We start from the raw sequence: 16,478 nt of genomic DNA on the forward strand, positions 1-16,478 counted from the left end.
CTGACTGATTTTTATAGGTGTACTTGAGTTTACTGTTTTTTCACTTTCTATTTTTCTTACCTCTGTTTATGGTCTTTCCTTTCCACTCAAAAAATCCCCTTTAACTGTTCTTATAAAGTTGGTTTAGTGGGTATAGATTCTTTTAACTTTGTTTGAGAAAGCCTTTATCTCTATTTTTATTCTGAATGATAGTCTTGCTGAATATAGAGTCTTCTTGGTAGCAGGTTTTTTTTCCTTGAAGCATTTTGAATGTGTCATGCCAGTCTATTCTGGCCTCCAAATTTCTGCTGAAAAATCAGCTAAAAGCCTTCTGGTGTTACCCTTGTAGGTAAATATTTTATTTTCTCTTGCTGCTTTCAAAATTCTCTCTTTATCACTACTTTTTGTCATTTTAATTCCTAAGTGTCTTGGTGTGGATGTCCTTGGGTTGATTTTCTGGAGTGCTTTCTGTGCCTCCTGGATCTGGATTTTTTTTTTCCTTTCCCAGATAAGGGAAGTTTATAGTTATTATTTTTTTGTATTTTCTCCCCTTTTCTCTCTCTTCTCCTTATGAGATCCCTATTATGTGATTGTTATTAAATTTGGTGGTGTTACTGAGTTCCTTTAATCTATTCTCTTTTTTTTTTTATTATTCCTTTTTCCTTCCCCTGTTCAGCTTGATTGCTTTCTATTACTCGGTCTTCCTAGTCACTGATCCATTCTTTTGATTCCTCTAGTCAACTATTTATTCCCTCTAGTGTATTTTTTTAAAGATTTTATTTATTTGACAGACAGAGATCACAAGTAGGCAGAGAGGCAGGCAGAGAGAGTTGGGGGGAAGCAGGCTCCCCGCTGAGCAGAGAGCCTGATGGGCTAGATCCCAGGACCCTGGGGTCATGACCTGAGCCAAAGGCAGAGGCTTTAACCCACTGAGCCATGCAGGAGTCCCTCTAGTATATTTTTAATCTCAGTTATTGAGTTCTTCATCACAGATTGGTTCTTTCTTTTTTTTATTATTTCTATCCCTTTATTAAGAGTCTCACTGAGATCCTCCACTCTTAAGTCCATTGAGTATGTTTTTGACCATTACTTTAAATTCACTAATAGCCACATTGCTTATCTCCATTTCATTTAGCTGTCTTGATGTGATTTGTTCCTATTCTTCCATTTGGGACGTAACTCTTGGTTTCCTCATTCTAACACTCTGTGTTTGTTTCTCTGTGTTAGGAAAGTCAGCTACATCTCCTGCTCTTGCAAGTAGTGGCCTAATGAAGAAGAGTTCCTATTATGCTCTGTAGTGCAATGTCCCCTATTCACCAGAGCCTGGTTCTTCAGGGATGTCTCCTATGTGTGTTGTTTGTGCCTTACTGTTGGCTGAACGCAGTTTGCCTTTAGTCCAGTCACTGCAATGGCTCTCTTTGCCCGTTGTGGGCAGAGTTTGGTCCCTATGATGTTATTGCGACAATCTGGGGCTACCTTTGGATTGAGTTGGATCTTACCAGGCATTTGTCAGAGCTGCAGTCATAGGGAACTATAGCATGCTCTCCTTGTGTTGTCTCCTGAGAGGCTTTTGTTGGTGAGCAGGCAGCTTTACAGTCTAATCTTATGCTTGCCCCCAGCCCAATACTGAGGTCACAGTGGAGCTAATATGTGTGGTTATCTTCCCCTCTCTCCAGATCAGGAGTAACTTTTGAGTAGTGCTGGCCACTCTCAGGCTATTTCACAGACCATGCCTGTGGTGCAGGTTTGGATGGACTGCTGTGGAAGACACGTTAGATGGGTGGGTCTGCAGGAGAATGTGGGGCAAGGCTCATGGTGTTAACAAGGTGTCCACTGCTCTGTTGTGGGATTCGACCTGGAGCTGCTTTGGAGAACACCTGCCAAGGCCAGGCTGGAAGTGACAGGGCCACAGGAGAGTGCAGGGTTGGGCATAGTGTTGTAAGATAGGTCGACAGTGTTTGCACTAGTTCTCACAGGTGTCTGTATCTTGGCTGTGGGGTAAGCAGGAAAATGCACCCACTAGCTTTTTTTTTTTTTTAATGTAGAAGATTGTATTTATTTATTTGAGAAAGTGAGAATGAGCATGGAGGAGGTGCAGGCGGAGAAGAAGAATATTCCCCACTGAGCGGGGAGCCTGATGCACGACTTTATCCCAGAACCCTGGGGATCATGACCTGAGCCAAAGGCAAGATGCTTAACTGAGCCACCAGGCATCCCCGCCAGCTCTTTTGTTCTTGGAGAAGTCTCCTAAAGATCCTTGTCCCTCTGGCACATGTTCTGAGACTAGTAAATAAATTTTCCCATATAATCCTGCCATTTTTTCAAACTGCTGCTTCTATGCAATTTCTCAGTAAGGTTGTTTGTTATAGTATCTCTTTAAGGGAAGTGACTCAGTTTCTTATTGCCCTCTACCTCCCCTAGAACTGATCTGATGATTTTTAAAGATCCAGGTGTTAAGCCCCACTGATTGTAGGAAATCATGAAGTGAAGCCCCATTGGTTTACAAAGCCAAATGTTATGGGGATATATCTTCCCATTGTGGGTTCCCCATGCCTGGGGTTCCTGGGGTGGGATCTGCTCCTCTCCCTTCTCCATGGTTGTGATGTCCCTCTCTCCAGTGGATAGTCTTACAGGTCAGTTTTGTTTCTGACCTAATCTCTGTCCTACTTATCACTTTCAGTGTGGCCTATTCTCTATAATTAGTTGTGGGGAATCTGTTCTGTCAGTCTTTGGTAGTTTGCTAGATTATTTACACTGATGTCAGTATTATCTATGTCTATCCATGGGATGAGGTGATCTTAGGATCCTTCTACTCTGCCATCTTCCCTAGAGGAGTTATACTTGCATGTTATTTTTGTAGATTCATTTTAAAACATGTAAAAATTTTTAGGCATAAATATTATTCATAAACAATTTCCCTATTAATCAAACTAAATGCAATATGGTATGACAAGATTGTTTACTCTAGTTTTCCTCCTTATTTTATTGTGTAACATCAATTAATAATGATTAACTACTTATAATAATGACTCCTCAAAGGAAGTTCTTAATGTCAGGTAGCAGAAGTAAGGCAGAAAAAGTTTTTCATCATGCTAAAAAAAATGGTTGAAAAAATAAAAATTTTATGAATTTAGGACCCATTTTTGGTCTATATGGTCCAATTTGAATATTTTAATAAATTAGATTATTATTTGGGTATAATATGGAATTATAAAGAATTTTAATGATCTACAATAAAACATCTATAAACCAAAATGGTTCATATATTAGAGTATTCCAGCTATTCAATTTTTCTTAGGAAAAGAATCTTAAGTTCAAAACTTTTTCTTAAGGACAAATTACAATATATTTGTCCATGTTATTGCATTTGTGATATCATACAGGCAACATATTTTGATATTTTTTGATCATTAGAAGTCTTTCAGTTTCTTTGTCTCAATATTCTAAATGCCTGCACTTATTAAAAGGCCTCTAGGTTGAGATAGAGTAAGAGACTGAACTGAATTTATTGAGATCTTCAGACATCTCTTGAGGTTTTATATGTCTACTTTGAAGACAAATATTTGCATCTAACTTATGAATTTATTATGAATTTTAGTTAAGAAAGGTATGCAAAAAATATATAAAATTTTATTGAGATGTAAGGTATATGTTAGGTCAATAACAGTTACTAAATATTTAAGTGTGCCAAATACTATGTTAGTTTTTATTTGTGTTTTAAATATGAATAACTGTGTATCAATTATGTCATATTTGCCTTTTAGGTAGAAATAAAACATAGAATAACAATTATAATAAGGAATTGGAGTTTATTTGGCCATGGTTACTTAAGGTTTTACTGCACTTTTAGATATTAGTAATGTTAGTCCTATATCTTTAGATCTTGAGGGGTCTTTAAAGTCTCTCCTAGTGAAGTATATCATCACAACTTGTAACTTTCTCAGACTTTGTGTTCTTTAAATTCCTGCAAATTATAAATACATAAGAACTCATGTGTACATAATTATTAGTAATTTCACTGTGTCACAGATGTGGCCTGTGTTCCTACAATAATATACATTTACTAGATAATTCAATCTCTAATCTATAAATTCACTTTCTTAAGTAAAAATATTCAATTATTATACCTTCTGAGAACAGCTTCTTTTCCTTTACCAATGAAAAGAGAGAAGCCATAAGGATAGTAATCAATCAATTAATGAATGATTAAATGTAGCTTGAGTCCATTTGCCTCAGTTTCATGAATTTGTCTTCACTAAGAAATAAGAGAGTTTTATGAAGAGGCCTGTAATAGATGGCAAAATGATCAGATTCTTCACATCCCTATCACAAATGTCCCCCTGTATGATGACACTTTGCAACTCCTTTCATCAAGAGGTTGAGTCCATCTTGAATCCCTCAGATTCAATATCTGGGTTTTGTCATATGACTTAATATGGTTAATATGACATTAGCAGACATGACACAAACCAACTTGAAAACTGCTGAGGCAATGTTGCCTGTCTTCTCTTACTGATCTTGGGAACACTGTAACAATCACCATGTGAAAGAACCTGGGCGAGCCTGCTTAATAATGGACAACAGATAACCTACTTTCCTCCCTTACACCTGGTGACAGGCAGCCCTCTGCTAGGCACTTGAATGAGAATACAAACCTCTAACTGCAAATACGTAAGGGAGCATAGTTGACACAACAGAATAAAAACAACTCATTTGTACGCAGACAAAATTACCCACATAATCATAGATAAACAAATGTGTTGCTCCTTTCAACTACTAAGTGCTAGGTTGTTTGTTCAAATAAAATTGAATTATTAAAACTCTATATGTCTATGTCAATACTTCTTGAATTTTCATGGGCTACCTGAGGAGTTTGCTAAAATGCAGATTCTGATTCAGTAGATCTGGATTGGAGCCCAGGGTTCTGCATTTTTAATGAGTTCCAAAAGATGATGGTAATATTGGTCCACTGAACACATTTTCATTAACAAGTTTCTCTGTGATAGAAGAGATAACATAGTTGATAAAAACATCAGTTGCTCTTGCCAATGATTTCACGGTTGATCCAATATAATGAACCCATCTTAAATTTAAATTAATATATATCTTCCCACCTAATATAACAGATAATAACTTTTGCCTTGTGAAAGTTCACACGACATGCACACACACACACACACACACGCACACACACACACAGACAAACACACCTGCATGTATTCTCCTTATCTTTATCTGAATGCAGTAAACATACAGAAAACCTTCAGAGTAGAAGGCTAGGAAACCATAGTACCATGCAAATAAAGTGGTAAGCAATAATTAACTAACAGTAGAAATATTTCAAGAAGTAAATTTTCTTTGTAATGAATTTTATTTAAAGTTTTGTTTAAATATCTGAACTGTAACAATTAGAGTTCTTGCTCTCATTGAACTTACAAAGTATTGCTTGGTTTGGGAGTATATACAGTCACATTTCCATTTATTCATTTATCACAATGAATAAATTGCTGTATTTATAAAGTCTTAAATAGATTTTTCCTAAAAAGCCTCAGAAAAAAAGTTAATACTGATACACAAATGCAGCCATTTTCATACTATAAGCATCATAGAAAAAATTGAATTGGATGATGATTAAGATGATTTACAATGATGAGATTCCATGAATTTTCTAAAGAGAAACTTGTTTAACTATAATAAATAATGTGTGATTTTTAGAAATTAATACATTAAGAAGAATTTTTTCAGCCATGCCTGGCTGGCTCAGTTAGTTAAGTGTCTGACTCTTAATTTCAGCTCAGGTCATAATCTCAGGGTCATGAGATCAAGCCCTCCATCATGCTCCATGCTGGGAGTGGAGCCTGCTTAAGATTATCTAGCTCTTCCTCTCTCTCCCCACCCCTTCCCCCATACACACATGCTCTCTCTCTAAAAAAAGAAATGAAGAATTTTGTTTCTTATAACAAATAAGAAGGTAATTACTAAGTTGAAGAACATTTAACTCATTTTGATTTTACCTTACAAATATTTACTGAGAATGATTTTAAGGTAGTTTAAAAGTATATGATAATTTATTTACCTACAATTAGACACATATTTTGGTTATGTAGAGATTTCATCCCTACACCCTTACCACCTCAACCACTACACACATATACACACACAAACACACTTATATAATAAAGGAGAAATTTTAGAGATGACTGAAAAATTTGACAGCTTGAGATATGACTTACCTGTTACATACCTATTAAAATCTGTATAACTCAGTTCTTTCATATATTATATTAATATTTTTATTTATGGAAGAATATATGTAACATACAATTTGCCATTTTAACCACTTTAAGTATACAATTCAATACCACTAATTACATTCACAATGTAGTGCTACCATCACCACTAGGTATTTCAAAAATATTTATTCCCTCAAACAGAAAATATGTAACAATTAAGCAATAACTTACTATTTTACTTTGGCCCCAAGTCCTTGGGAAATTCTAATCTACTTTCTATCTGTATGAAAATGTTTATTTTAGAAATGCCATGTAAGGGGAATCAGAAAATATTTGTTCTTTTGTGTCTGGGTAATTCCACTTAACATAATTTTTCCAAAGTTTATCCATATTGTGACATATGGAATTTCTTCATCCTCTTTATGGCTAATAATATTCCATTATATCTATGTCACACAAGTTTTTACCCATACACCTGTTGAAGGGCATAGGTTATTTCCAAATTTTGGCTATTATGAATAATGTTGCAATAATCATTGATGTGCAAGTATCTCTGATACCCTGTTCACTACTTTTGGATATATACCTAGGATTGTTAGAGTCTTATAGTGATTCTATGAATAGATGTTTGGGGAATAGCCAAATTGTTTTCTATAGCTGCTGTTCCATTTTATATTCTTACTAGCCATGTATAAGGCTCCAAATTCTCCACATTCTCACCAACACTCATTTTTCTTCGTGTGTGGTAAAAATACCCAACATGAAATCTACCTTGGTAACAGATTTTTAAGTGTACAGTGAAGTATTACTAACTATGGATGCATTGGTTTACCACATCTCTCTGAAGCTTTTTCATCTTGGATAACTGAAACTTTACATCCATTGAACAGGAAACCCCCATATGTCCCCCACCTCAACCGCTGGCAACCACTATTCTACTTTCTGCTTCTATGAGTTTGAACAATTTACATATCCCATTTAGTTACTGTCCTGAAGTATTTGTCTTTCTGTGACTGGCTTATTTCACTTACAATATTGTCCTCAATGTTCATACATGTTACAATATATAGTAGGATTTCCTTCTTTTTTTAATCCCAAATAATATGAATTGGGCAGGTAGATAGATATAGATGTGATAGATAAATAGACGGGTAGATAGGTCATGCATTGATGAACAATTTAGGTTGTTTCCATCTCTTGACTACTGAGAGTAATGCTGCAATAAACATGGGCATACAAATATCTTTTGAGATCTTGTTTTCAATTATTTGATTAAATATCCAAAAGTGTGCTATGGGAGCTGCATTTTTCAGTTTTTAAGAAACTCCATACTATTTCTATAAGAGTGATACCATGTTACAGTCTCACCACCAACATAGTGCACAAGGGTTCTAATTTTTCTGTCTCTTATTCTTATGGAGGATTCATTTTGCACAATAAATTTTACTGTCTTGCTGACTTCAAGATTCTCTCTTTGTCTTTGGCTTTAACACTTGATCATAATGTGTGTTGGTGTGCATCTCTTTGGGTTTTTCATAATTTTAGTTTATGTTGCATCTTGGATTTACAGGTTCAGATATTTCATAAAATTTGTGAGTTTTCAGTCATTATTCTTCAAATTTTCATTCTGCATCTTTCTATTTTTTTCTCCTGGGATTCCCATGTTGTGTATGTTGGTCATCCACTTAACATTTATGTTGGTGTATTATAGTTTCTGTTAACTGTTCTTCATTCACTTTACTTGCTTTGTTTTATTTCATTCATTATACTTAAACCCTGTTTACTTCTCTTCATTCTTTACTCTTTCTGTGCCTCCAATTCAATAATTCCAACTGACTTGTCTTCAATTTTGCTGATTTTTCTGTTTGCCTGCTCAAATATGCTGTTGAATCCCTTTTATTGAATTAATATTACTTATTGTAATTCTCATATCCAGAATTTGTTTGATCCCTTTTAGTGAATTCTATCTTTTTATTGATACTCTCATTTTGTTCATACACCAATTTGTCTAGGTTTTTGTTCATGTGTTTCTTTAGATTTTGAACATATTTAAGAAAATTGTCTTAAAATATATATTTTTTCTAGTTACTCTGATGTCTGAGCCTCCCCAGGGATGAATTTTGTCAACTTATTCTGTTCCTTTGAATAGGCCATATTTTTCTATTTTTTATATACCACATTTTTTGGCCAAAAACTAGACATTTGAACATTTTAATGTTCTAACTCTGAGAATCACATTTTCTCCCTTCTTCAGGATTTATTTATTTATTTATTTTTGCTGTTGTTTCAGTTTGTAGTAGTCTATTTGTTTAGGTCCTTTTCCAAACTCTCTCTCTTTTTTTTTTTCCCAAAGACAGTTCCTTATCATGTGTGGTGACTGAAATCTCTATTCATTTAACTCACATTCAACTAATACATCGACAGATATTCTCTTGAATGCTAATATCTAAAAAGAAAGAGGAAAGAAAGAAAGAAAACAACAAAAAAAGAACTGAAAATAAAAATATGCACCTCTCCCAGTGTTTTCAGATTAGCTCTGCCTGGAGGATTCATTAGCCAGCCTTACACCAAGTATAGGAATTAGTCAGAGATGAGAGCTTAGGAGTGTATTCTGCTCTTTTCTGAGTACACATATTGCTCTTGGCCTGTATGTAGCTTTTGAAATTCTCCCATATCCACAAATAATTTTCATTTTTATAATTTCCCAAAGAATCTCAGCTTCTACTCTGAACATTTTGTACGCCTCTTGTATATCTTGACCAGTTATATTTTGCCTTAGCATTTTCATTTTGTGAATTGCAGCATTTTTTAGAAAATGTCTGCCACTTTTCAGCCTATGTTCCAAATTAGGGAGAGCAGAAATGAACACCTCATATCCACTCTTCAGCAAGCCCCTGAACATGTTAGAATAATCATATACAATAATGTGCAAATATGATCTGCTCTGTTCCCTCAGAAATCAGGAACAAGCGTCCCCTAGTGGGACACAGGATGGCACTGCTTTGAAACTTCCACTGCTTTAAAACCGCGAGAGCTCAAGTGTAGGGGGTGAGGTGATGGCAAGTAAAAACATCACAAAACTTTCTTGTCATTTTCAAGTTGCCTTTTTTTGTTGTTGTTGTTCAGTGTTTACTTGGCAGCTATAAACCTTTGACTATTTTCCAACATAGTAACAACGTTGGTTCTCACAGTTCCTGTTAGTTTTTTTGTTTCTGTGGAGGAATGAAAGTTTGGGCCTGTTTCTTTTGCCATTATGCTAATGTCATTTTTCTGTCCATTTTTTAATCTGGGCTTCAAGTATCCACATTCAGATAAGCCACATTAACCTGAAGCAAAAATATTTCTACCTGATCTCAAAAATCCAGAAATAGCAAAATTAAAACCACTAAATCAATAAATGGTATTTATTAAAACTTTATTGTGCATATAAGAATAATTTGTGATCTGGGAGCTTTCAAAATCAATAATTTATATGAAAGGTCCCGAAGTTACAGGCCTGAAGTTACAGTTATTATAATGGGGCTTCCAGACAACAGGAGAATGGTTAAAAGTGATCACTTCATATTATTTTTAGAAATATGGCATATTTTTATTTTATGATTGTTAAAGGCATTTACAAGAAATATCCAACATTAACTTTTGCTTATGTTTTTAAAATAAGCTAGATTTAGTTTTGCTTACATGACCTAAGTGGCTTTGTATACTTATGGAATCCTCAAGTCCAGTCTCCTTTTTGAATTTAATTTTAACAGACTAAAAAAATAAATAAATATTTCACTTCTATTCAAACCAGGTGCATATCAGCATTCATTTTTGTGGGCATGATTTTATTCATTTATTTCTTATTTTAGCAAACAACTTGATCAAATTGGAAAATGATAAATATTTCTTGTTTCTATATGCTATAATTTCTGATAATTGTTTATGATGAGTGTTGGGAAATTTATAACTACAAACAACTATCTCACCTAAGAACATTTCTGAGAAAAAAGGCACTTTGTCTAAATTCAGAATAAAACTGTTAATTGACTAGCTGTCCAGCATATTTCACAGACTTTATCACAATTTACCTTCACAACAATTTTACAGAAATTTGTAATCAAAGAAGTTATGCCACTTTCTCAGTTTGTTTACAGCTGTTAAATTGAAAAATTGTATCTAAACCATGTTTAAAAACTTCAGTCCTAATTTTCATTTTATACTTCCAAAACTGACTGTTATTTTCCTAGCTGTTTTCAAAATAGGATTTAATATGAAATTTGAAAACATTATGAAATTATGAAAGAATGTAGAGAAGTGTGAAAATGAGGACATCAGTTCAAGGAGAGTCCACTGTTTATAATCATGTATACAGGACTTAATACACCATATCTTGTTAATTACACTCACTTTTTGTTACATTTTTGTGAATATTTCTGTCAATATTTATAATACACTTCTTAAAAGAACAATAGTAAAGAAGAACAAGCTTAAGGTTTCCAGAATTTATAACTTGGAATACACATATACACAATTTATCCGTTGCACACTCTAAACTGATAGGCTACTATTACTTAACTGTGTATTTTTTTTCAGCAACAAAATCATAGTAGTTTCTGCTGCTATTAATGTAAAGCCCTAAGTCATATTTTGTCAGGCAGGTTATACTTAAATGACGGCAATGAAGAAAAATACACATGCACATTGGGTAAAGAATGATAATAATAGAAATAAGTAGTACATTTGTCAACATTACTGTCATTTTTCCACCTTAAACTTTGCTAATCTAGTATGGCAGTCTTCTGTGTTAAGCTTGGACCTCACTTCAGAATCCCTCTCAACATAGATCTGTAGACAGCCACTATTCATCAGTAAGAGTTGGCACAGAAATTAAAGTTTCTCAGTTATTTCTTGTATAGGGTTATTGTTTCTAGTTCTATAGTATGAATATATATTGCTTTACAGACCAACAAAGTTCAGTGTTAATTTTACTCTCTTTCCACTTAACATTTTGTCATAAAAATTGGAATTCTTTATATAGAAGGAAGAAAAAGAAACAAACCAAAATTACACACACATACACACACACACACATCATTAACTTTTGGGACAAAGGTAAAGGCCTTGTAGTTCATTAGCAAAATATTGTATGGTTATATTCTCCTGCCAATAGACTAGGACCATGTTTCCTTTCTTTACATTTAAATGTGTTTATTTTTCAGGATGACATGCTGTCTTAGTTCACACTGTCCAGCAAGAAATTCTTCACCTTACAAAACTTGAGCCATTCTCTTGATGTTGCAAGTTTATCATTCAAAAAGTCACGCTTAGTTGGAATTGTGTTAACAACAATAAGATTGAGATATTGCTAGCTTTTAGAAGAAGAACATACATGTTCAGAAGGCTACTATAACTTTATTTTTGTAACAGAGTTTTGTTTTAGGAACTAACAACTAAAGATCAATACATTTGATTCTACTATCAGCATGAAATGCTATTTTTAGTCAGGAAACCCCTCAAACAATTTGACCTCTCCCATTTCTCTTTGTTCCAGTCCACCATGATGCTGTCTAAAATGAGGAGTGAGCTATTACCTTTTGTGTCATGGCTAGGGGCTCAAGATAACATTCATAGGTAAAGAACATACACTACGCCAGTGTGACCATGACTAGTACTAAATTTTGTAAAGGATGCTTTGAGGCACAACCAAAAATAAGGAGCTCTGGGTCAATTAACAAGAACCACAGAGATTAGAGGACACTATAAAGATAAGCTCAGACAGTAAAGTCACATCTACACATGGAAATTCCTGTGGTAGCAAACAATTTATCTAATTTCTTAATAATGATATAAACTGTGGATATTTGCTCACTCTGATTATATTTACCTAAATGTCTATGAATTTTTCTTTTTTTGCTCAAGTCAGTATGACAGTTGTAAAGCTAAAATATTCAACTTTTCAATCCCCTTTTACCCAACATCAGTCAAATGGGTTGACTTTATATTCCTTTTAAATTGTGTGATAATTTTGCAATAGCAGTTCACAGGGCTTGTAACCAAAGAGTCTGCCAAGATTTTGGCCTCTCAAGGGAATCCTGGAAGAAACACACAGTAACACGCTAAACTGTCTTCTCACTATTTGGAACATTTCTATCTGGCTGACAAGGCTGTTTGCATTGTATTCTGCCAGCATCCTCCAAAATGCTCTCTGTTGGCCACACATTGGCAAGTCTTTGACAGCTCTCAGCCAGAATGCACAGCTCCTGAATAGCATCTAGGTCAGTGTTTGCCCTTCCATGCTGATGATTTTTTGCTTGGGTATCTAAGAACCTATTCAGAAAATTAAGACTCAGCCGGGCTGCTACTGGGATTCTTTGTCCTATTCACACTCCCTTGTGCTTTTATATAGCATCTTAGAGAAAAAATATTGAGATTCAGGTCCAGTGCTTAGCAATAGGATTAACTGTTTATAGTATCTAAGAGTTTCAAATAACTACTATAGGATCGAATGTATGCCTTTGAGTAGTTTCTGTCTCAATGACAGGAAATTCTGAGGGTTTTGGATTATACAGACTCTTCGCTTCTTAGGCAAATCTGGTTTGATTCCTGTTTGTTTCTCCTTAACACATATTTGATTGTTTTTATTTCTTTCTTTAGAAAAAAAAAACTAAGGTTTTAAATTCAATAGCTTATAATGTCATCATAATGCAATCTTATGGAATCAAAAATAACAGTAATGCATATACCTATTTACAAAAATTTCAATTCTGAGCACAATAGCACATAATAAAAAATAAAACCTTTATTTCCTTCTTTATGGTAAATCTATATATGTATATATCTTTTTATATTTATACAAAAAGGATCACGCTGATAGCTCAATTTTCATTGCTTTATTAAATGTTGAAAAGAATTTCAGATATACAAAAAATAATGGATGCACTAAACACCTGTATTCTTACTACTCATTTGAATAGAAATGTCAAAGACCTGCATCAACTATGATGTCCCCTGTGTATCACTGAAGGACCCCATTCCCTTTCTTGCTGACTTAGAATACTCAGAATCCTGAATTTTGTATTTACTGTCCCCTTGATTTCTTATACATTTATCAAAGTTTTCCTTAAAAACACCCTTTGATTTTTCGTGTTTTTTTAAACTTAAAATATATTGTATGAATTTATCTGTAACTTCTTAAATGTTATTTCTTTTTTATTTAATATTATGTTCGTGAGATCACTCATGTTAATGTGTAGGTGTGGTCTATTACATTAATATGCCATAACTTATTTTACTCTTTTCTGTTGACAGCCTTTGATCTTGTTCCAGTTTAGTTATTTTTTTCTGCAAACAAACACACAACAACAACAAAAAACAATGTTCTTCAATGTTCTTAGACATACCTCCTGGTAGACAGGGGTAAGATCTTACCTAAGATATATACCTAGGAGGAGAATGGCTGCGTCTAATGTTGTATACAAAGTCAATATTGTTAAGTAATGCTAAATTGTTTTCTAAAGATTTGTACCAATTTACCCTTCCACCGCATTGTATAAATGTACACATTTAGTCCATATCCTCACCAATCTCGATAATGATAGTTTTGACATTTTTGCCACCTTGATGGATTATAAAATGACATCTCCTTTTTGTTTTAATTTGCATATCTAGCTTACTATTTAGATAGAACATCCTTTTTAGACATGTATTTGCCATCCAATTTTCCTCTCTTAGGAAGTGTCTGCTTAAATCACTTGTCCAATTTTTCATAAGGTTGGTTGTCCTTTTCATACAAATTTATGGGTACTCAATATATTTTAGATGTATGCTCTTTTTTGGTAATATGTGTTACAAACATCGTTCCCCTCCAAGTTTCAGTTTTGTCTTCTTATTCTCTTATTGGTTACTTTTATGAACATGGGCTCATAATTTTAATTTAGTTTAATTCAACATCTTTTTTTTAGGATATTGTTTCTTATTCTTAAAAATATCTTTCCTTACTCAGGATTGTGCAGATATCCTTTGTAATATCTTCTAAAAGCCTTATTTATTGCCTTTCACAACTTTGTCTACACACCATCTGGGATAGATTATCATGAATGGTGTAGGTGGAGACCAAGTTTTACTTTTCACATTGATATGCAACTGAATCATAATACTTATTGAAGATGTATCTTTCTCCATTGATCTACAGTGACACCCTGATCTATGTATCATCTATTTATCAGGTATCTATCATCTATCTGCCATCTTCATCTATCTATCTACGTCTTTTATATACCCAGTTTAATTCTAACATGTTTATTCTATTTCATTGGTCTATTTGTCTATCCTCGCATTATATTCACAACACCTTAATAACGTGTTTTGTAATACATCTGGATACTTATAAAAGAAGTATTTTGACCATACTCTTCTAGAATATTTTAGCTATACTTGGCCCTTGTTATTTTCACATAAATTTTGTATCAGCTAGTCAATGTCTAAATTATTTTTTCTTGGTTACTGTTAAGAGTTCTTATATGATATGAATACAAGTTGTCAGTTTTTTTCTTTTTTAATAAATTCTCCAGCTTAAGGTTTGTCTATTTTCTTTATGGTGTCTTTTGATTAAAATATATTATTAATTTTAATATGATAAATGATTTACTTTTTTACTTTTCAGAATTTATAAGCTTTTAATCTTCTATTTTCTCTGAGTTCATTAGGTATTCTTCTGTATGTTTTTCTAAAAGAGAATAGTTTTGTTTTTCACATTTAAATCTTTTATCTACCTAAAACCAAATTTTTTAAATGCATGGTGTAAAATACATGCTCAAATTAATTGTTTAAAATATATGGTCAAGCAATTGTCATAATAATGTTATTAAAAATCTAATATTTCCATTTTATCATACATCGTTTACATTTATATATGGTTTTATTCCTGGGTCCCCTATTCTTTTCAGTTTATCAGTTTGCCTATCTTTTCAGCATGACTTATCCTGACTTGATAGAGCGTTTTTTATTGTTGTTTTTTAAAAATTTTTTGTGTTATGTTAGTCACCATACATCATTAGTTTTTGATGTAGCATTCCAAGATTCATTGTTTACGTGTAACACCCAGTGCTCCAAGCAATCCATGCCCTTCATAATACTCACCACCAGGTTCACCATCCCCCTCTCCTCTAAAACCCTATTTGTTTCTCAGAGTCCACAGTCTCTTGTGGTTTGCCTCCTCCTCTGATTCCCCCCTTCACTTTTCCTTTCCTTCTCCTAATGTCCTCCATGTTATTCCTTGTGTTCCACAAATAAGCAAAACCATATGATAATTGACTTTCTCTGCTTGACTCATTTCACTCAGCATAATCTCCTCCAGTCCCATCCATGTTGATGTACAAGTTGGGTATTCACCCTTTCTAATGGCTTACTAATATTCCATTGGCTATATGGACCACATCTTCTTTATCCATTCATCTGTTGAAGGGCATCTCAAAAAAGATGTTTGATACATGGCTAGGCAAATCTTTCTAATATGTTTTTCTTCTTTATGTGTTCTGGTCATTTTTGGGCATTTGCACGTGAATATAAATTTCAAAATCAGATTATTAAGTTACACCAAATAAAACCCTACTAATTTTTTATTGTAATTGCACTGAATCTAGGAGTTTTTAAAATCTAGTTTCTATGTCCTAAAATAGTCGACTCTGAGCTCTAGGAGGTCATATATCTAGTGTGTTTTAGTTTGCTAGGGCTGCCATTACAAAACACCACAGAATGGGTGGCTAAAATAAGAGAAATTAATTTTTTCACAGCATTGGAGACTGTAAATCTTAGATCAGGGTGCCATCAGGGTTGTTTTCTGGTGAGGCCTCTCTATCTGGCTTGCAGACAACCACATTCTTATATACTCACATGGTCTTTCTTCTGTGTGCATGCATAGAGAGAAACAGATAAACATCTTGTTTTTGCTCTTCATACAAAAATTCCAGTCTCATGGAATTAGGGCCACAACATGATGACTTTGTTTAACCATTGCTATCTCTTTAAATTCCCTATAATTAGATGTACACATATTAGTTGTTAGGGTTTCAACATATGAATTTTGAGGGGGACACAATTCAGTCTATAACATCAACATTATTAAAATATTCTTTAGTCTCTTTTTTTTCCTTTTTTTTAATTTTATTTTTTATAAACATATAATATATTTTTATCCCCAGGGGTACAGGTCTGTGAATTGCCAGGTTTACACACTTCTCAGCACTCACCATGGCACATACCCTCCCCAATGTCCATAACCCCCCC

Source organism: Enhydra lutris, unplaced genomic scaffold, assembly GCF_002288905.1.
Source record: "Enhydra lutris kenyoni isolate GAN:26980312 unplaced genomic scaffold, ASM228890v2 scaffoldscaffold53, whole genome shotgun sequence".
In the NCBI taxonomy this organism is placed as follows: Eukaryota; Metazoa; Chordata; class Mammalia; order Carnivora; family Mustelidae; genus Enhydra; species Enhydra lutris.